General features: G+C 38.2%; 1 long non-coding RNA gene across 1 annotated transcript in view; it reads left to right on the top strand.

Annotated features, from left to right (window-relative positions):
* The first annotated feature begins 13,104 nt into the window (after nt 1-13,104).
* Nucleotides 13,105-23,546, top strand: part of LOC144022255 (uncharacterized) — a 92,911-nt gene continuing 82,469 nt past the window's right edge. Inside the window, exon 1 of the long non-coding RNA XR_013284293.1 lies at nt 13,105-14,097. This is a non-coding gene — a long non-coding RNA (uncharacterized LOC144022255). The remainder of the gene's footprint in view (nt 14,098-23,546) is intronic.

The following is a 23,546-nucleotide window of genomic DNA, read 5'->3' as shown; positions in this document are numbered from 1 at the left end:
CAGTTAACCTGCCAAGCATGTCTTTGGAATGTGGGAGGAGATCACAGTACCTGGAGAAGACCCACGCAGGCACGGAGAGGACATGCAAACTCCACCCAGGAAGGCCGGAGCCCGGACTCGAACTTGTGACCTCAGCACTGGGAGGCAGACGCGCTAACCAGCCTCCACTGTGCTGCCTATTATTATTATTATTATTATTATTATTATTATTATTATTATTATTGTTATTATTATTATTATTATTAATAATAATAATAATAATAATAATAATAATAATAATAATAATAATAATAATATTATTATTATTATTATTATTATACTGGTCACTGAAAGTTCAAAATGGCATCTCCGCAATGAACTTGTTCAAGATCTGGGGAAAAAAAATGGAAGGTGGAGGATCATAAGGTCCCAAATACCTGCCATATCCATGATGTCATCGTCGAGCAGTGGAAGAGGATTCCAGTGGCAACCATTGAAGCTCTGGTGAACTCTATGCCCAAGAAAGTTATAACCGTGTAGGATGGCCACACAAAATATTAACACTTTGAGAATTTTCACTTAAGGTTGTACTCACTTTTGTTTCCATGCTGTTACAATAAATTCACATTGTTATATAAGCTGCACCATGGCTACTTTTCTTGTGTCAAGTATCTTTTTTTTTTTTTTTTTTTGTAGTTTGGTTTTCCATGAAAAGACAATTAAACATCTACAGAAATGTGAGTAGTGTACTTACTATTGTAGATAATGAAGTAATAATATCTATTGGATAGACGTAATCTGTATTTTGGTGGTCAGGGAAGGTTTAATATCCAAACTCTCCAGTGGCTTCTTGTCTCTGAAGGAGGAAAACATCTGCTCTCATCTCAGCCTGACCCATACATAGTTTGTTTTACACCCTTGTTTTGTGCTGGCGCTATCTTATTGACAAGCCCCTACCGTGATATTTATGTCACATATTTAATATGGACATGGGAATGATTATCAAATCCATAGTTGCCAAGAGAGTCCAATCGTCCTTAAATAATGGATGAGCAAAGATGCGACTCAATTTGTGAGGCTGCACGGAAAGACAGGGCAAGCGCCGCCATCGACCCCCTCACCTACCTCATCACTTTCTCCCTCTCCGGAACGTCATTATCACGGTCGATTTTTTTCGGCCCTCGCTTGACATTATTCATTGTAATCATCCTTCAATAAAAAAAAGAAAAAAACCTGCTTGTAATAAAAGGAACAACCCAGGTCAATACAGCGAATATGGAGAAGGATGACCCTGTGCTTGGAGACGGCGTATAAATGGAGCTCTTCATCAAAGCGGATAGCCAACTGGTGCTTTAACAGGAGTTCGACCATGGCTAGAGTTATCATTACTGTTACCTTTTGTATCATTGGTGTTTGTGCTGTGTGAATATGAGGAAGAATGATGGTTGCATTAATGAATCAATGGTTTAATGAAGCAGCCATTGTGTTAGTTTATTGAAATACACGGACGTAAATTGGAGACTTCTGCAAGCATTTCTGTGATGGCGTGGGTCATTGCTCACCACCACCACCACAAAAAAGACTACAAAATAACATTACCATTTTATATAAACTAAGTAACTTGGATATATAACATCTGACAGTAATATTTTAGTAAGATGTACGTGCATGTAGAGTCGTGACAAGGAGGGATATAAACACATTGTCGCTTCTTCAGCGACATACAAACTAATCTAAAGGCACTATGTGTGGACTAAGGATGGTGCGAGGGTCAAATTAACTGTCAGGGTAATTTTGTAAGGACGACATGCAGAGCTGCTGATTATCCCTGAGCTGGCATCATTTTTGTTTATCAAAAAATGTTAATTGCCTGTTTTTACGAGTGGGAAGATTAAAAGTTAATAGAAGAGACTAAATAAACACAATGCAATTGCACAAGGCTGTAGAAGATGGTAATTAATTTGTGGCCACCCCTGAGCTAATTAGCTAATATAAAGCAGGAAAAAAGAAGTTAATGAGGCTTAATGTAACTGATACTCTGAAAAGTTTAGACTAATGGATTTATGAATGCATGAGAAATCAACTGCAGGCTCGTGCCAACTTTCACGTTGTGCGGCCCCGCTCTTTGATGGGAAACGTTGTTGGGGTTCTTCAACTTGATCACCTTGAATGTTCAAGTTTAAGAGTACTATAGTGTTGTTTTAAAATGTCATAGCTCTGTTTGATTCAGAAGTACTGACTCCATGCCGAGTCAGAGATGGTGGACCATAGGAGGGCTCCTACCCTTGCAGCAGCGAGTTTTGTTTTGTTTTGAATCTTTAAGGGTGTAGCTGGTTTGAGGCTACAGCTGAAGCACATAAATTGGGAGGTGCAAGGAGGCCAGTCTCCCTCAGATAGTATGGAAAATAACCTTCTGCTAGTCTCACGTGGGGGTACTTATGGCGAAGCTGGTCCAGTGGGGTTGTCAAGAACATCAATGAGCTTTAAAGCAGTCTGTGTTGGCTCAGTGTCTTCTTGCATGTTTCAACTCCATTACCTCGCTCTATTCTCATGTGAAGCTGGTTTGAAGAGACACCTTATTATTGCACTTATGACTGTGACAACGCAGACGACATTACTTACACTCAATCGTCTCACAATGACATTTACTGGTGACACTATGGGTGAAGGTTCATGGGTAATTTGAATAAAATTATAGGGGCGTGATGAATCCTGTGATGAAGTGGCGAGGTAATCAGGTAGTTGCAGCTTTCATAAATGTAATTTATCAGGAGGGCAAAGACCAGCGTCGGTAGCCGGCGAGTGTGCACGCCTTCAAAGACTGACCTGCAAAGCTTTCACCTTGTGACATATGATTTGATGAGCTCTAGGGAGAGATAAAGGTGCTAAGGTAAAAATACCTGTCAAAATTACTGTCGCATTACATAAATCAACACCAAGGGCTTATTTCAAATAAGGTACTTGGTATAGAGATGATTTATTTATCACCTTTGCTATTCCATCCATCCATTTTCCTGACCGCTTATTCCTCACAAGGGTCGCAGGAGCCTATCTCAGCTGGCTCTGGGCAGTAGGCGGGGGACACCCTGAACTGGTTGCCAGCCAATCGCAGGGCACACAGAGACGAACAACCATCCACACTCACAAGCACACCTAGGTACAATTCGGAGCGCCCAATTAACCTGCCATGCATGTCTTTGGAATGTGGGAGGAGACCGGAGTCCCCGGAGAAGACCCACGCGGGCACGGGGAGAACATGCAAACTCCACCCAGGAAGGCCGGAGCCTGGACTCGAACCCGAGTCCTCAGAACTGGGAGGCGAACGTGCTAACCACTCGTCCACAGTGCCGCCCTACCTTTGCTATTAATGACTATAAATGTACTTGTGTCACAGGTTATATTGTGGTGCTGCAAATTGAGATCTGATGGATGAGTGACTGTTATGTAATCAGTACATCATAAAAGCATACAGTTTTGTTGTCATGGAGAGATAATTGTAGTTTACAATGATGATACTCGCAACACAAAATGAGGATCACGGTTGAGCTGGAGATGACTTGGATGAAAGATGATTTTGATTTATTATTATTGGTTATTTTCCGACCTAATGTTTGAAGCAAACTCGTAAGCTTTGGCTTTGGGCTTCCTTTAAAAATTAGATCTGGTCATGATTGGAAGTGCAGTTTCAAGTTTTTATGATATGCCATTTTGTTCTCGCAGCCTGGCTAAGTAAGGTGCCCACTTGCCCATGTGAGGGCAACGTTCCCATCAAAGGCGGAACCATAAATGATGTTGGCTGATGCGGATCCATGCATGGGGGCAGAAGAGTTTAATGGTAACTCCGTTTAACATTGCATCATGGTGTTCAAGTCTTGTCCTGCTTGTTAGGTGGTTTTGTTTCAACCTGTGCTTATTTTTTTAGTGTTGAAATGGAATGTTTTAATTAAAATATATCTCCATGTAACATAGTTCTTTATAACCTATTTTTGTAACAAGCAATTTATAACAAAATATCTTCAACAGTCAGTTTCAAGCAAACAAATAAGCAACATAGGGACAAATGAACCCAATGGCTTAGTGGGCAAATAAATTGAATAATTTCTATCCTCAGTGTGAGTCTGTGGTGGACAGTGAGAGCATCGCAAAGTCTTTCATTATATGTCACATTCTGATTTCATACGAGCCTCCTACACAAGACTGAAACATGATAGGTCAAATACAGGTCTAAATGCCTTTTCCAGTTTTCTTATTTTTCCATTTCAACATATCCGCCTGGTGTCCACGCTCTCCCGCTTCTGTAATGGAACACTATTCCAGAAGCATTTCTCTGTCAGACGGTGTCAAGAGGTCATCACTGATGTCACTGTCAAAGTAACCAGTGGCAAATAGGTCCTGACATGCACTCGCCAATGAGAGAATGAGAGTGGACAGCTCCTCTGGCTCGGCCAACTGATAAGCTATATAAGCGAATATGTGAGGCTTGGAGCATTGTAGCCATGCGCTGCTCCTTCCTTTTGAGAGAGTCAGACAAAATGTTTTAATTTTTTGCCATTAAAGTATTCCATTGTACCTAGGGCCTGCCTGGCATCGATTCTAATTTCCCCAATAGATTCGATTTCAATTCACAAGCGTTCAGTTTGAATCATTATAGATTTTTTTTTTAAAATCAGATTTGATTTGATTCAAACCGGTATTGATTAATTATGGCACAACAGTTCTTCTTAAATGTCAAGGACATAATAAAAACTCCACAAATATTACATTTTGCGGCGGCAGTTACTGGTCAAATGATGTAGTTTTATTAATGAAAGTAACACATGTTATCACTTACGTGTTACACAAACATTGACATGGATGAGATGAACATATTTCATAATCTAATTCATCAATTGTAAATATTAATTAAAATCATTCTCAATTGTCTTAAAGTTCAATAAATCAGGTCTTTCATAAATCCAAGAATATACTTTTAAATTCATGTTAACTGTAAATTTCAAGAAAACAATAAGGTACAAAAAATGTCCATTAAAATTCAATTTTCTTAATTTATGGGGAAAAGATATATAAAATAATTGATTCATGGTTTTATAAATCGATATTGGACATGAAAATTAAAATCAAATCGATATTAATTATTCCATTTTTTTTATTTTTTTTTTAAAGCAGGCCTAATTGTTTACACACATTTTCACACCATATCAACCCGATCACTCTCATAGCATCTCAGGAGTGCAGTGTTAGAGCGAGACAAATTCTTCTTGTTGCATGTCATGTAATGCAGCCCTCGCAATGCATGTCGAGTTCTGATTTCCACGCTTATTTGTTTTGTACGACCTCACAGTGTGACACCGTCATGCTTATCTGTCTCCTGTCAGGACAGAATTTAAATAAGGAGTGGCATGAGATAGAAGAGAGGAAGAGTTAAAACATAAAACTATACTACTCATATCAATCTGACCTTTTACTGAGAGCCCCAATTCTTGTTCCTCCACTAACCCCCATCCACATCTCTACTTGACTTCCTCTCCCTCTTTCTTCCTCTCCACACCAGTAAGTCTGACAAAGGATGACTGAATGAGCAGGAGAGTGGCGTTTTCTGATAGAGTTGCACACCACAAATGGAGTCAATCAAGGGCCGGGCGGGGGGAAAAATTCATTTTCTGGCAGTGGTGTCAGTATGATTGTCAGGCCTCCATGACAACAAATCCATAGCACTAAAAAGAAAAAAAATGTGTCGGGGAAAGATGGAGGAGTTAAGAAGAACTGAGAGGGCAGACGCAGTGTGAAACAGAAATCCTTGGAGTGTATTCACAGTCAATCAGAGCACTTACCTTTCAGCTGTACATCACACTATTTCATAGCAATTATTACCCCCAGTGAGCAGGTGACAGCGCCGTGCAAATGTCTGGTAATCCTGAAATGACGGATTGGGAGGGAAACCTTGCAGTGAATTGTGACAAAGTAACCCAACGTGGACTTCTGTACTTAGAAACGTGAGAGTAGTTTGTGTTCATGCTTATGGGAACGTTCAAAGTTGATTTGATGCAAAGGTTTTAGTCCATCAGTGCCAACAGTCGGACTTAGGCTTTTTAGTACTATTCAAGTTCTAAATTGAAAAAGCGCTCTAGGGTGTCAACTGCCGGCTTGCAGTATATTATTCAATATATACAGGTGCATGTCTATAAATTATATGGTGGAAATTTTTATTTCAGTTGTTCATCTCTTACATGATATAGATTCACTTAACAGATTCAAATAAGTCATAGCTTTTTTTTTATTTTATTTTTTTTTAAATATCATTTATATGATTAGAAAGGAAACCACAAAATTACTCTCAAGCTCAAAATCTCGAATTTAGAATATTACACATTTGTGTACGTGATGTTTAAATGAATTCTTTACTCTTTTAATTTAGGCTGATTTATTTTTAAATCTAATATTACTGTCTTTTAGTTTTTGGCTGCTGTTATTGTTATCTCTTAAGTTTGTGCTCCAAAGGGCATGAGGGGCTCTGCACCATGTCAAGGGTCTACCCTGGTCCATCTGGGCCGTGGGTGTCTGGGATGTTGGCGCCTGGGCTGTCCTCCCTCTTAGTGTGGATGAGCTCACCTTGGGTTCTTTTCCTTACATGGTTTCTCTGTGCCCCCACCATTTTTTTAAACATAATTCTACAGTGTGTGTGTGTGTGTGTGTGTGTGGGGGGGGGGGGGGGGGGTATGTAACCCTAACCCTTCGTGATGTGGGGGGGTGCAAGAAGAGAGCCAGAGGGAGGGATTTTTCATGTTCCCGTAATGTGTGCTTGTGAGGGCGGGGGTGGGGTATTCTTTTTTTATTATTATTATTATGTATTCTGTATGTTTTTTTTTCATTGTAGAAATCTTTGAGTTGCATTTTTATGTATGAAAAATGGTTTGGTATAAGGGCCAGTGGCCGCAAATCGACGTCAAGTCAAGTCATCTTTATTTAAAGAGATACTTTACTTATTTAGCCATTTTCGGCAGTCAAACATTAATATTATGCCTATAATAAATTTGATATTTTCATTATTTTTCATGTACAATTAGTACCTTTAAAAACACATTTTGCAACTTGCTGTCGACTGATAATGACATCACAACTGACTCAGGGTTTCAATCACAGCTCAGCTTGTGACTGTCATATGTCCAAACCTAGAAAACAGGTGAGCTGTGATTGGTTACCTGAGTCCTTGTGATGTCATTTGAGGGTCGACAGCAAGTTGCAAAATGTGTTTTTAAACTACTAATTGTACATGAAAAATAATGACTATCAAATTTATTATAGGCAAAATATTACATTTTTATTGCTATAATGGACTAAATAAGTGAAGTGTCTCTTTAAACAGCGCTTTCAAACAGCCTTAGTTGTCACAAAGTGCTTTACAGAAACACAACAAAACATAACATAAAACATTAACAGCAATACAGATAGATGAAAGAGGACAGAATCAGTCTCCTTTCAGCAGTTGATCAGACGTGATCGTAACATGAATGACGTCATACACGTTTGCTCCAAGCTAAATTTGCTTACAAGCTAGCTCATAAACAAGCAGCTCCTGCGTCCGTGATGAGCACCATACACGCAATACAATATTACAATTACCATCCAGTGCAATTACATACAGTATTTTTATAATAAGATACAATCAAAGTGATGAGTGTTTTTAATGAATGAAGACGAGTTCCACTTTTAAATTTGTTCATTGAGATGCACCCGTATAGTGCTTAATTTAGGCCAAAAAAACAACAACAAAAAACTACTTATTACCATCTGCCACTATTGGTGATATTGCGATAAACTTTGTCAAATGTCAATGAAAGTACAAAGGTCATATGTTAGATGTTTGATCGATGCCACTTTTTTTCAGACCAATGCAAATACGAGTACTCTTAATTAGTCACCGATACCACTAGTACTTTTGATACATAAAACTTCCCCCCATAAAAACATTGACAGATAATTTTAAAGAAAGACCTATATATCCCAATATAGCATGTTCTTTAAAATTGCATTAACTTAATAGCAATTTTCTGTTTCCTTAATTTCTAATTTTTAGATGCTGATCGTGAAGTGGACAGCGATACCGTTATCAACCACTATCACAATTCCCAATAATTTAAAATAAGGCTGGTATCAGCATAGATATCAGTACCTAGTATCGGTACTCACACATTTGCACTATGGAGGCATATAAAATTTTGTCCATGTAGGTCATCGCACCTCTGAGTGCTATTCTAGTTGCATCTTGTTGCATTAAAATTACTGCTATAGTACTAAAGCAGAGGTACATACATAAAGATGGACACATTCCTTGTTTGTTTACCCATAGAACTTCAAACGTCTCAGCTTCTATGATTCTTTTCAAACGTCCTTTAATCCTAGAGCTCCCACTCGTTACATTTCCTTTATGTCAATATGCCACCAAGCTCTGCTGGAGCAGGATGTCAACTTAATGCAATTCCAGGGTTAAGAAAACACCATCTTTGCGCTGACTGATAGCCTGTCACCGCTCAGACAAAAAGTTTAGAAATTTGATCCACCTGTCATCTCGCCTGTGATTATGAATCCCTTCCTCTAGCGACTAGGCGGCCCATTCAAATGCACTCGAGCCTGGCCTCCCTCACGCATTTGTTACATGCATGAGAAAGCAAACGTTAAATCACTCCAAATGAGGGAATGAAAGAATCCGGCTCATCTTAATGTAAACAAGTGGCCTCAGTGGTGAGCCCACCAAAATAGACTGCGTGGTCTCGCTTGTTTTAAGTCAAGGAAAAAGATTTGATTTCACTTCATAACATGCAGCAGAAATTTGATTATGGTGATGACCCTAAGGAGTACTATAACATTTCTTTTTCTTAAAAAAAAGAAAGAAAGAAATGATTGTTTGCTTTACTCCTCTTCATCTCCTGAAGACAAGAAGGCAAACAAAAAGGAAGTGTGTTTTTTTTTCTCTCTCTCTCTCTCTTTAACCTCTCAGCGAACTATAGATGACCTTCAGAGTCAAATGTATTAGCTTTGGGGTGGTCAGACTAAAGATGTTTGTGTTGGGGTGTGTGCGTGTGTGTGCGTGCTGGGGGGTACAAGAAGAGAGCGAGAGAGGGGATTTTTCATGTTCTCTATTACAGCTGTTTGGGTTAGAGGGGTTAACTCAATGAGGCTAAATATGTTTGAACTGTGAATCACAGCAACAGACTTGAGCATACACTTACACAAATGTATGTTGTGACTGCATGACTTCATTCAAAAGAGCTTTCCCTCTACTTCTGTTCCCAGGTCGGAGTTTGAGACAGATTTATTGTAGATTTTCTGTGTTTTGATTGTGAGACTTCATCTGCTCAAGATGCTTGAGAGTTCTGGGAGCCCCCCTGGCTGGTTCAGCCAAGCAGGCATGCACTGTGAAGGCCGCAGTAGGGGGTTGGTGGGGGTGCAGAGACTGGGCCAGAGAGACCAGTTGCCTTCAAAGGTTTGGCTTGAAGGAAAAGGGAAATGGTTACGTGAGCACGGTTGCTACTAAATTAGACTTTTTATTTTTAATTTTACTTCTGGTTGTGATATGTTGTTGATGCTTGTTACTTGAGCGTCCACTTATAGCGGTTGTTAAAAAAAAAATAAAAAACACCTACACACACACACGCACACAAAAGTGAATTTTGGCCTTTCACCCACACCAATTTTGGCGTAAATACGTTCTGTTCAAGTGATCATAGTTGTGGAGCTTGACAGCGTGTGAGCAAACGACATTCCATACTGCAGATGCATCATGCAGCCATGACGACAGACTAGCAGAAGGACCCTCATTAGTAAGTAATTCATTTGGAAGCTGTGAGACCACAGTATCATTAACCCACAACAGATTCTCCAACTTTTAGCACATTCTGCGGATTGGCCGACTTTTGAATTATTATTATTTTTAGTTGATCATACCATATGCTGCATTGGGGGAGGTTTTATATTTGAGTACACAATACTGTTTAGGCCTAAAAGACACTAGTCCATTCATGATGAAATATTAGACTATATACATTACCTCAATGATTTAAATTACCACATAATTCTCCTGTGTTTAAGATAGATAGATAGATAGATAGATAGATAGATAGACAGACAGACAGACAGACAGTGTCTATGCATACATAAACATAATGCATTTTCGTGTAAGAAAAGTGGATCAGCTTAGAAAGGTGAAACAATCATTCAAAGGCGAAAAATTCCAATTTAATTCAAATGTCTACTAATGAATGAATGAATTCACGTGACTACCCTGGATGATGCCCTGCGATTGGCTGGCGACCAGTTCAGGGTGTACCCCGCCTACTGCCCAAAGCCAGCTGGGATAGGCTCCAGCACCCCCTGTGACCCTTGTGAGGAGTAAACGGTCAAGAAAATGGATGGATGGATGCATACCCTCAATGAGTACTAATGCTGCTTTTGTAATTATGATCCAAGTTATATATTAATATAGGACTGTTACTAATAGAAATTACAATATATTCATATCAAAAAAGAGGAGTGAGAAATGAATTATTGGGTAAATAGCAAAACAGTTTGTTTCCCATCTCTTTTGACATTCTACGTGCTCCTCCATAACAAGCAGTGCTCAAGCACAGCAGCTCCCACCGGGAAATGGTGAAATGTAAGCGATCAGGTAGGACACACGGAGAAGGTGGGATAAAATGCCAAACTAGTCCCTTTAACTTTTTAAAGACTTTTTCAGCATTTGTTCTGCACACTTACCTACGCAAACTCCAAGGGGCCTCAGTGACTGGGGTCCCATTTCAAGCCCAGCGTGGAGCCGGAGAGCTCCTCAGCTGTAAAATGAGAGCGCCGGAGCGCAGTGTGAAAATGGATTAGCCTTGCTGAGATAAGGGGAGCCCTCAGCGAGCACTGCACACTTTCGATGGGGAAAAAGAACTGCTGTACAAATTGTTTTTGGTACATTAAGTACCTGTTACTTTATTTCACAGATGGAAAACAATAACACAGGCTCTGGGGTTGGAACCACCGCTGTATTGTGGAATGTGAAAGGTTCACCCACCCCCACCTCTCCAGAGTTTGCCCCTTTTTCTTAATATGTAAAGTGATTTTTGTGAGCGCTCGTGACTGAGAGAATTCAACAGATTGACAAACATAACATATGATGATAAATGACAGACAGCCAGGTTGGCTGCCAACAGGCCACTGAGGGAAATCATACCAAATATCCATGTTAATAGAAATAAAGCAAAAAAAAAAAAAAGGTGAATGTTCCCACTCAGCAAACTGTGCAAGGATTTTTCATTAATAGTGCCGCTGTTGCGCCAGACCCCCTAAATTAAATGAGTGTGTCAGATCCTGGATGATTTATACATTTGGACTGATCTAACAGCTCAGTGGAACAGCTATGACACACTGACACGTCAACAATGGATATGAAAAATGAGCCAATACCACACCACTAAATTTCAGACTTTCAAAGCCAAATGCACGCATACTATCTAAAACTCTAAGATAGCTGCAACCATAATGAAAATAAAGTGGGAAAACACACAGTTTTAGCTAAATCATTTTGTGTTTATATAAAAGGAGTGATGGAGACAAATTGGTCCAAGTGGACTTGGCAGTGCTTTGTACTTTTTTTTTTTTTTTTTATGCATTGCATGAAGGGAATGTCACATTACACGTTCACGAGTGACTCTGGCCTTCTGCTTACGTTCAACTTTATAGAAGTCATTTGAAGGGGTTTAGACACCTTATTTATCTGTCAAATAAAATAGAAATTGGTATATTTTTCTGCCCTACTTTTACAAAGAAGCTTTTGGAAGCCTTATAGTGCCTGAAACTGAAGTCAGCATTTCTTCTATGAACATGTGACACAAGCTGTGTTGATAATGTTCTGTGGAAGGCAATCGGCCGCGCTCACTTGTTTGGTGAAGTGATAAAAACCAACAATTGTGGACAAAAGCATTTTTTGCTTTTCTTCGTATTGTCCTCTTAGCTTCTCATTCTCTGCCTGATGAAAAACTGCACTCAGTGTTCCTCTGAGCTCAGCAGATTTAGAGGAAACAATTACCAGTCCGGTGATCTCTGCTTCTCCAGCCCCACCGATAAACGCCGAGTGCCCTAAGGTATGGTCAGAAAATGATACAGTTTTAAACGGGTCAAATTTCATTGCTTCTGCTGCCCCAACCCCCGCCACCATTCTCCCCATTCCCCTTCGCACCCTCTGAGGTTTTATTTCACAAAAGTGTGGACACATTTTTTTGTCGATGAAGGCAAAAAAAGAAAAAGAAAAAAGAGAGCGAGAGACAATAAAGAATATGAAAAGCCCATTTTCACAGAACATTAGACATCGCAAAACAACCCAAAGCTATGATTGGATATATCAAAACTGACAAGTAAAAGTTGATTGCTGGGTGGCTGCTGATTGAGCTATATTTCTTTGGAAGAGCACAGCATCATTGTAGTCTGCACATTGTAAGAAACCAACTGCACAGCATCTTTTAATACAGACATCAATAGAAAAGAAAAAAATCTAATTCGCTTTAGAATGTAACTTAACATTATAGTCACGTTTTCACATCTAACAAAAACGATAAATATATTTTTGGTTGGCTTTTTGATAAGGTTTTAAAGTATTACTCAAACTTATTTTTTTTTTATAATTAATTGCATTTTATTATAAATTACACATTGATAATGACTAATCTCTTATGTGTATGAAAAATTAATGTGTTTTAAACATGCCCGTGAGAACAACCAACTCACATATACATAAACATGTATGTATGTATGTATGTTAGTGCTGTTGATTACAACTTTTGAACTAATTAATCTAATATTACATAATTAATCACAATTAATTGCATTTTTAACTACTATTTTGTACTAAGCTTGTAGCAAATATTTGCTTGAGTAAATTCTTGGAATTCATATATAAGGTATATTTAGATTCAAAAATTGTTCTAATAGCGTTATTTGGTCCTTGAATACAATTATTGTCCTGTAAAATACAACTGTTGAACTCAGTTTTACAGGAATCTTTTATATATATATATATATATATATATATATATATATATATTAGGGGTGTCACGATTCGCCAACTCCACGATTCGATTTAAATTTCGATTTTGGGGTCACGATTCGATTTTTTTTTCGATTTTTTTTTTTTTTTTTTTTTCCGCTCCCCCACTTTATAACACAGAGGCATATGCTTCTGTAGGCTAAGGCTAGTCTATGATCATTGGTTCTATTCATTGTACAGTAAATCTTATTTCAAAAGATCGGCTACATATAGGTGATGCAATTTCCATATTATTTTTGTGTAAATTTATGTAATATATGATAATTGACATTAGGCAGGAATGATCAAATTCAAAGAATTTATTTACAATATAAAGTTAACCGTCTTGTTCTTACTGAAGTGTAAAATAAAAAATAAAAAAACAAAAACAAAAAGTCACAGTGGGTGCCTGCCATCTATTGACTGTTTTTGGTTACAACAGTGTGCTGTGCGTTCCTCTTAAAATAATGTGCAATGTGCAACAACAACAAAAAATATATTGTATCCAAAGTCATGGAACAAATACAGCCTGAACAAACTATATCCCAACATTTACAGTTGCTGGGCATACTGTAGCGTGGTTCAAGTACACTAATTAAATGTTTGAATCCAGCGTTTTCCAAGGCTGCAGGTCTGCTGCTATAAATAGACCTATGGATCTGGCGTTTCGCGCGAGCTGAAGTGTGTGGAAGTTTCACTGTAAATGAGGATGAAATAGTTGGTTGGACCGTTGTTTTCCCACTTCTAGTTGAATTTGATAAATCTAAATCTTTGTGATGCCTGCGTAAATGTCCCGTCATGTTTGTCGTGTTTCCCGTTGTTATAGGCTGGCGGCTCGGGCCCGCCGCCGGCTCCGCTCCCCTAGTATGTATGTGTGTGTTTGTGTCGGCTGGTGCCCGTATAATAGTACTTCAGTTTGAATGCGCCAGCGCGACACTCTGATTGGAGGACTGTGCCAGCGCGACACTCCGATTGGACGACTGTGCCAGCGCGACACTCCGATTGGACGACTGTGCCAGCGCGACGCTATTGTGTATCCGTGTATTATACCCCTATTGGTTAGTTGTTTCTCCTCCGTTCTGTCAGTTCTGTCAAATGCGGTTATTATTTGTTCACCTTCCACTTTCACTCCCTTGTCAAACCCCTGCCTGAAATTTCAATTAAAACTACTCCGATGTTAAAGTCGACCCGTGTTTATCTACTCTATATTTTCTGTTATTGTGTTACTTCCCTTCCCCTTGACGAGCCGGGCGTAACACCGTGGCCGAGTACAGTACGCGCACATAGCATATCTTGCAACTGTGGTCTTTTTTATCGACAACGTGAACGTTGTCGACATAACTCACCGGGAACGCAAAATGTTTCCAAACTGGTGACGAGAGAAGCGGGAGCGGCTTGAAGCACCATTGCTGTGTCTGTCCGCGCTTGCCATCATGACTGCAGGAGAAGTCAGCTAACAAGTGCCGTTAGCTAGTAGCTGAATGGCTGCGTCTCATTTGCTTTCCTGGGAGGTGGCGGTGGCGGCGGTGGCGGCGGGCGCGGGGGGGGGGCATCGAATCGTGTGTCCTCTCTTCTATTTCGATGCTCGAAATCGTGACGTAATTTCGATCGATTTCGATAAAAAATCGAAATCGTGACACCCTTAATATATATATATATATATATATATATATATATAGTTTTTTTTCTCTAAATTTATTTCAAACATGTATAAAAACAAAGTAATAAGAATACATATAGAAAAAAGGAAAACATACAAGACAGATAAAGCAACAAACACAACATTAGAACAACAAAAATAACAATTTTGCAATAATTCATCCAGTCATTAGCTACATATTTACACATGTTCGAAAAGGAGTAGGAAGAAGTAAAAACTTATCAAGTCCTACCCCCTTAACGTCCATTACACAATAAGTAGTAGATACATATATACATACACATGCATATACACACATACACATATATATACACATAAAAGAAAAAAACTGCTAATATACAGCTGATGTATCTTGATTATTAATAACAAAAGTTATTATAATTATTAATAATGAACACATTCAATAGTATATCATGTACATATATTCTCATACTTTTACATACATAGATATATACATACGTACACATATATATATATATATATATATATATATATATATATATATATATATATATATATATATATATATATATCTCATAGAAACAACTCTCAGGAGCAGTTTAGCACCTTCTCCCCATGTTTTGAGGCTCACGCTCTGAGCAGGTGACTCCGGTTCAATCCCTGTGCCGAGCGGTCCTCTCCTCCCTGTCATTTCTCTCTCTCTTTCTCTCTCTCTCTCTCTCTCTCTCTCTCTCTCTCTCTCTCTCTCTCTCTCTCTCTCTGTATAAATGAGATGTACATTTTCTTTAATTGAAGATTTACTTTCATTTTACTATATAGCAAAAACAGACTGATTGGCGGTACTGTAGCGGAAGAAAGGTGCCCTCCACAGGTTTTCTAGTTTCTATTTGATGGTGTCACATTTACTTATGATGGACACCCAGTGATATGATCATTTGTTATTTGTGTCTTTATCCCCCACAAGTGAGCGGGAGAGACAGCAAAAAGGAAGGGGAATGAAAAATAGGAGAGATGCTGACAAGGAATGAAACGCTTGAGCTGTAGAGAAGGCCAAGTGGAGCGAAAGCAGCGCAGGCCCGGAGTGATTGAATGATCCCATTCTGGGTTCTTTGTTAGACACTAGGCAGCGATGTATGAAGATTGATACACAAGTGCTCCACTCGCTTTGTTGGATCATCAAACGGATTGATATTATACTCCAGCCAAGGATGAAGACAAAGTAAGTGTTATCATACTCAATACTGGGGCTTGTCAGAGGCGGGAAATCATCCCGTGTCACTGGTTATGGGAGCATTTCGCAGACTGTCATGTGAATTTATCTGCGAGATGAGGAGCTCTGGTGGCAGCGTGCAACTGATGGCGGATGGCCTGTAAAGATCTTAGCTAAAGATTGAATTACAACATCATGCTATGAACTACAGGTACATTTATTTCATCACTATCATGTTTGTTCCCCGTAGACAGTAAACCCCGGATCTTATCGGGTTTCCATTTATTCTCCCTCAAATAACAGTATTCACATCATTATTTAGATAACACGGAATACAGAAGATGAATTGTTTGCCTTGCACGCACTCCCCGAGCTTGCTTTTGGCTGTGCATCATCATGAGTCCTGGAAGCAGCAGGTGCAAAGCGATTGGATTAATTAATGATCTCTCAGGTGTTTGGTTCTTCCTTTGGAGCTGTTTAGCAAAAACTTAATCAGACAGACAATAGACATCAAAGGGTTTTATGATCCAAAAACATTATCCAAATGGTACTTCATTTGATATGACACTTTAACAAGGCCCTCAAAGCGCTTTACATTAGACCAGTCAGGACGCAGCATCAGGTGGATCAATATCTCCGACATGGTCACAATGGGATGGGATAGAACCCACAACCTCTGGGTTGGGAGACAACCACTCTACCACTGACCCACACCACCCCTTATACAAATAGATGATATGCCACTGGATCCCAAGTTGTCAATGCAATGAGCATGCCGCGGACCGTACAAAGCTAAGTGACTAAGGCTGCATTCACACTGCAGGCAAATGCAACCCAGATCAGATGTTGTTTATTTTTGTTTTGTTTTGTTTTTAAACCCAAATGTACGACGGCATATTAGGGTCACGACTCTCCGACAAAGTATTCCGACAAATTTAGAAAGTGGCAAATGTGCAGCCTTCTAAAGTGGCAAATTTGCGAGTTTAAAAAGTGGCAGATTTGTGAGGGAAAAAAAAAACTCAGAAACTTACAAGAAATACAGGTAGCATACTACTTGAATGTTTGCACCAATACTTTTCGGTTGGGTTTTGAAATAAGGAGATGTTAAGCATTCGCTCGTTGAAGCATTGGGTACGGCCAGCGACAAAGACGCCTCGCTTTGCGAAGGGTCACACCCTGAGGATCAAGCATTTGAGTTAATTTGTTAAAATGTATATTTACCTGTATTTTATTTGTACATTTATGTTTCCAGAATTATATTGACACATTCATACATTTTGGTATTTTTTTTGTACAAGCATCTATGTTGATATGTCGAATCTGCTATTCTCCGTCATTCACTTACATTTACCTAAAGTATGCTAGCTTCTGATTGGTTTGTGCTAGTCAGCTGATAGGGGATCATGAAGTGTTGTCGCTCTATGACGATTAAAGTTTAAATTAAAAAATTAATCGGTCACAATCCTGCATTTTCATTTTATAAACAGTCCTATTAACCGCCAACAAATCCTCAAATGATTATAGATACGCTACGTGCATTTCTCATAAGTTTCTGAGTTTTTTTATTCACGCAAATTTGCCACTTTCTAAAGTTGCAAATTTACAAGTTTTTTTTCTTGCAAATGTGCCACTTTAGAAAGTGGCAAATTTGCGTTTTTGTTTTTTTTTATTCTCGGAATATTGTTCTCGCCCTCTAAAAATCAAACATATTTGCCCTCGTATGCCGTCGTAGAAATGCGACCTGTATCTGACTTTTTTTACGTCAGTCTGAACAGCTCAATTCCGATGTGTTCATATCCGACCTGGGTCACTTTCATATGTGGTCCTAGATCCGATACGTATCCGAATTTTTGCAATGTGACCTCAGTCTGAACGGTCAGGTCGCATATACACTCTGTCATCAAAAGTCCAAAATGCGCTCCCCACAGGTGCAGGGGGCATTGCTCGGGAGAAATATGTGAATTGGCAAAGTTGTTTCAAGTAACAGTTATTACTTTATATTTGTCTTAAATCTAATCCCACTTGAAACATGAAGCATAAAGTTGACATTTGTGGTGATATTAGTAATTTTGACACGCAGACGACTCATTTATAATGCAGGGCAATGACGTGACATCGTAATGGGGGAAAAAGGAGGGGTCTCTGTGGGATGAGGGACTCGAACAGGGTCGCCTTATTTTCACAAAATATTATTTCGACCTCCTCCTGCATCACTCCTCTATAGATATGAGATGGTAAAAATATGAGCCCCGACGACAAACTTATAAAGGTTTATGGCCTGACATGCTGGACCAGATGTATTTACTAGGGATGTAACGATATTCAAACATCACAATACACCATTATCACGATATGAAGGTCACAATATGATAATTATCATACTAAAAAAAGCACAATATTGTGCTTTTGTACATAACAGCAATGCATATAAACCACCTACAATCTCTAATAATAATATTGTGGCACTTACTTGGTAATGCAAGCACACATTGATCGCTTCACAAGCAAATTAGGTTCCCCTTCATTTGACAATTAGCATAGATTTTTAACATAGATGGCCAAAACATCCCTAATGAAAATTGAATTGCACTAATAAACTAGCCACTAGAGGGTGCTACAACTGCACAAATGGAAATCAACCTGACTTTTTTAACAGATGTATTCCTTTTAAATATTGTGAACATGACGACGATATTGTGGAAGTTTTAATATCATGATATCACAATATTGCCCTAATCGTTCCATCCCTACTATTTACTTCTGCAAACACAACGTTGTGACGTTTTATCTTCTTCTGTGCATAACTTTCACAGCAGACAGACTGAGGCCGCAATTAATAGGTAATGTGAACGCTTACTCAAAAAAAAACAAAAAAAACAAAAAAAAACAAATTGATTTCACCAAAAATTCAGAATTGAGCATTAAGACCTGCAGTGTGAACATAGCCTAAATACATCCAACTTCATCACAAAACATGTCAGGGCTTCTTTTCTGGAGCAAGAAATGTGTGAACTCTCCTTTGTGTTCGTCTGACCTTAGAGCAATGGGCAGAAACGTAAAGATCTGTTTCACGAAACCCACAGTATCAAATTGCAGTGCTATTCTACTTTTGCATCAGCATAATTCATTGGCGGGAGATCTGAAGTGAAACTTTATGGGAGAGTTCTGGCAGGCAGTTTGTCATTCATTTGAGAGCAAGACTATCTTCTCTGTATGGCATGCCATTGTGGCTTGTATTACATCATTGGTTTTACTATCTATATGCACACAAGCCAACACAAACACACACAAACACTCCAACAACACTTCAGCAACAAGGATACTTGAGCCACGAGGTGTTTGCTGTTATTTGGCCTTGTTAAGCTGTTAACCCAGAATAGAGAGGATTGCTTCTGTTGTGTATGTGTCTACCATCGCATGTGTGTTTGTAGGTGATGGGAGAAAGAGGAGGGGTGTCCTAGCTTTGAGTTAAGGGGTCTATCAAGGGACAAACTTCTGTGGCTCCACAAAGCCACATGATCCATCTCCCGTTTTAGCTGGTGTCAAGACCAGTTTGCCTGATGATGATTTGATACTTGGACAGCAGGTCTGCTTCCCCCCCACCTCAGATTGAGCTATGATAGAAAGCATTGGGACCGCTGTGCGGCACACAGAATAGAATTGTCCCTCAGCTCATTGTCACACAAAGACAAATCCCATTCTGCTGATTTTTTGGTTACTTAATTTTTTTATTTTTTATTTGCCAGAAAAAAAGACATGCTCACTTTGTAATGACTGAAATGTAAATGCAGTAATACTATTTATGAAATAAAGGCTGCCATTTGGCTGGTGAGCAGTATATCCCCCGCACCTTGTCTGAAATCAGCTGGGATAGGTTCCACCATACCTGCAACTTTCATGAGGATATGTGGTATATTACATTGATATTGGGATGATATAAACACGTTTGTTTAAAAAAATTGAATATTTCATTTACAACCGGGCAGAGAGCTGCTGGATTAAGAAGAAAATATTAATCACAGTTAATTTGATAATACAGTAATTGCAATCCCGATTAGGACAATCATTTTTTTTTTGGTTTAAAACAAGAAAATCTTCAAACATGTAATATACACACACACACACACACACATATATATATATATATATATATATATATATATATATATATTAAGACAAATACATTTTGTTGAAACAGTGCAAATTCTTTTTGTATCAAGCAAATAAAAAAAATACATAATGTGCAAATGTATAAATTTAAACTACTCAAAATTAGTATTAATAATCTCTTGTTTTTGTTTACGATTACAGTGTTCCCTCGTTTTCCGCTGGGGTTAGGTTCCAAAAAATACCCGCAATAAATGAAATCCGCGAAGTAGTTAGCTTTATGTTTTACAACTCTTATAAATGTTTTAAAGCTCTAAAATCCCCGACCGCACAATTTAGACACTTTTCTCATTGAGGCATTTACATGTTCTCACATTTCTCTCTTGTTCAAACATTGATAATGTTCAAACCTTCATAAATTTTATAAAATGGATATATTACTGCAAAAAAATATGCAAAATTGCACTTAAAAAAATCCGCGATACAGCGAGACCGCGAAAAGTGAACCGCGTTATAGCGAGGGAAGACAATCCGTGTATGATTCGTTCAATTGTTTTTCCAAACTGAACGGGAAATGGAAAAACGAAAAAACGACTTGTTTTCTCAATATTCGTTCCAAAACGAAAATGGAAAAAACGGATAACGACTCGTTTTCCATTTTCCGATTTTGTGCACAAATGGAAAATGGAGAAAACGGATAAAGGGCGATTTGGACGTTTTTTTCCACTGCGGATATTTGACTTGACGCAAGTTGCGTGACCCGGAAGCGACTGTTTGGTTACGTAACACGTTGATCTGCCAACACGTATTTTATTTACTTATAATTGACTTATATTTGTTTTGAGAATTATTGTTATATTTGTTTTGTGAATTATTGATTTTGGGTTTTATTTGTATTTTAATGTGTTGACGTGTTTTGTGCACTGCGCATGTCATGAGCGCAAGGTGGAGAGAGAGAGAGAGGTGTAACGGAGCGAGCCTCGTTCAGAAACGGAGTTGAGTTGAATAAAGGACTGGCGTGCTTGAATCCTTTGGACGTCTAATTATGACCCCATTTGGACCATGGATACGTGACTTTTTTTCGACGTCACAGGGATTTAAATATAAAAGTTATTGTTATCAATATTATTTAATCAATTTATTATTATTTGTTATGTGATAAAACTAATGTATTGCTATTTTTTATTTTATTTTAAATTATATATCTAATGCAGGTCTTCACATAAGAACATGACAAAACTTTTTAGGTGCTTCCGGGTGGTGGAGTGGTTACGTCACTTGCCTTCAATGCAGGTGGTGTGGGGTTTGCTTCCCCGTCAGGGAGATGATGTTTGTGTCACACACATAAAGTCATGCAATAAATGAGCCTTCAAGAACAGTCTAAAATTATTTTTATTTTAATGATCTAATTTGGACTTACATTAGCCCTCATTTGGATGTCCTGAAAACGTAAATACGAAACGTCCAAAACACGTAAATACGGAACGTCCAGAAGACGTTGAAAAAAAGACGTCATCTGGCGTCACAGTCGGAACTTTCAGCGGACCGAGATTGGACGTACAAGAATTACCTTAAAAAGACGTCCTTTCAACGTGTCTTTGCGCAGTGGGTAGTGGTGTATTTTTTATTTTTTTTTAAGTGCTTATTTTGTATTATTAAAGTTTGTTTAGTAAAGTAGTTTTTCATTGTAAATTTAATATTGACCCTTTGCTTTTTTTCTGTATTTCTGTTTCATAGTTTTCACTGTGTTTTAAAATAAACCACCCGTTCCAAACTCTCCACCATGCCACCATGCGTGATCATTGATGCCAAGGGCAGCTACAGATGTCTAAATGGTCCTTAGACGTCTAGGCTAAAAAAATAAATAAATAAATAAAAAAAAATAATATAAAAAAATAAAAAGTCTACAAATGGTCTCAAAGTGAAAGATTTTTAGATGTCTGTTTAGACGTCTTTTTAGACGGCTAAAAATGGTCTACAAATGGTCTAAGTCAATTATAAGTAAATAAAATACGTGTTGGCAAATCAATGTGTTACGCAACCAAACAGTCGCTTCCGGGTCACGCAACTTGCGTCAAGTCAAATATCCAAAGTGGAAAAAAACGTCCAAATCGCCCGTTATCCGTTTTCTCCATTTTCCATTTGAGCACAAAATCGGAAAATGGAAAACGAGTCGTTATCCGTTTTTTCCATTTTCATTTTGGAACGAATATTGAGAAAACAAGTCATTTTTTTCGTTTTTCCACTTCCCGTTCAGTTTGGAAAAACGATTGAACGAATCATACACGGATTGAAGACTGTATGCCAATCTTGTATTTGTGGAGAGCAATCATTGAAATTGTAATCGAATTCCGATTACTTGCACAGCCCCAACACAGCATACTCGCTTGGGTAGATTACACTTCTTTTTTCCCGATTTGCAAGAATCTGTCAAGTGTGCTTTGTTGTCCTAAAAGGCTTTACATTTATATATATTTTTTGTTATTATTACTTTTCTTTTCTATTCTGCTGTTGTGTTTGGTATTCTTAGGTGGACTGTATGATTTATCATCTGCTCAGTAAGAAAAAAAAGTAATTAGACATATTGGCAATATTTACATTTATAAAAAAAATTAAAATTAAATTAAAAAAAATTCTAAAAAAAAAAACCCCAACATGTTTATGAATGAAAAGTGTGTTGCATTGGTACTACTCTGACAACTAAAATTTTTCAAAGGTTACCCAAATAAAAACAATAGTGTAAATGGAGCCGGTTAATACCCACATCCGCACACTATGCATGCATGTCAGAAATTAATTTTTGTTATTTTTTCTACACGGTTCAATGGGCATCAATGATATGGAATTTTTAATAATATATAATTAATAATAAAGGGAAATGTGTTCTCCATGTGATGAAAGGAATGGCAACCTGTGCATAACATATTGATGATAGATAAAACACATCATTTATGATGTGGCTTTTACACAGTCTACGCTATATTTGTATGGCCATGCAATTGTGTAATAACCCCCCCGTACAATAGCGAGGGAGGCTGTGTGTGTTTAAATGAGAGAGTTCTGCTACATTAGCTTCATAACACTATAATCCTCTCTCCATAAAACATTACATGCACTGTATCATTTCTGATTTATGAGGGGTAGAGAATCAATGGGGAAAAAATTAATGCTCGCAAAACGTCCCTGGGACAATATTGAGCAGATTATAATTGTGATTCCTTTCAAGTGGCTGTTAGCCAGATGATGAATGGGAGCCAACCTTCCACTCTGCCAAGCTCTTTAATATGACATTTAAGTGTCAGTTTCATATTTTAATGTATCATTCTGTCAATTTCATGTATATTATTTCCTGTCTATCCTATCATACCAATCCAGCTTTTATCCTCGGCTAGCGTTTTTCAGATCTCACCGTCTCCATGCAGCTTTTACACAGACTAAACTGGGAGTCCAGTTTATGCAATCTCACAGCACTTACTTATGTTTTATGACACACAATAAATCAGTTTTATGCTGTTATTGATTACGCCCTCCTGTTATTACCCTCTTGTTTAAATCGACACAACCCATTT

The sequence above is a fragment of the Festucalex cinctus genome, chromosome 7 (genome assembly GCF_051991245.1).
Source record: "Festucalex cinctus isolate MCC-2025b chromosome 7, RoL_Fcin_1.0, whole genome shotgun sequence".
NCBI lineage: Eukaryota > Metazoa > Chordata > Actinopteri > Syngnathiformes > Syngnathidae > Festucalex > Festucalex cinctus.
This window is presented reverse-complemented; position numbering and strand designations above follow the sequence as displayed.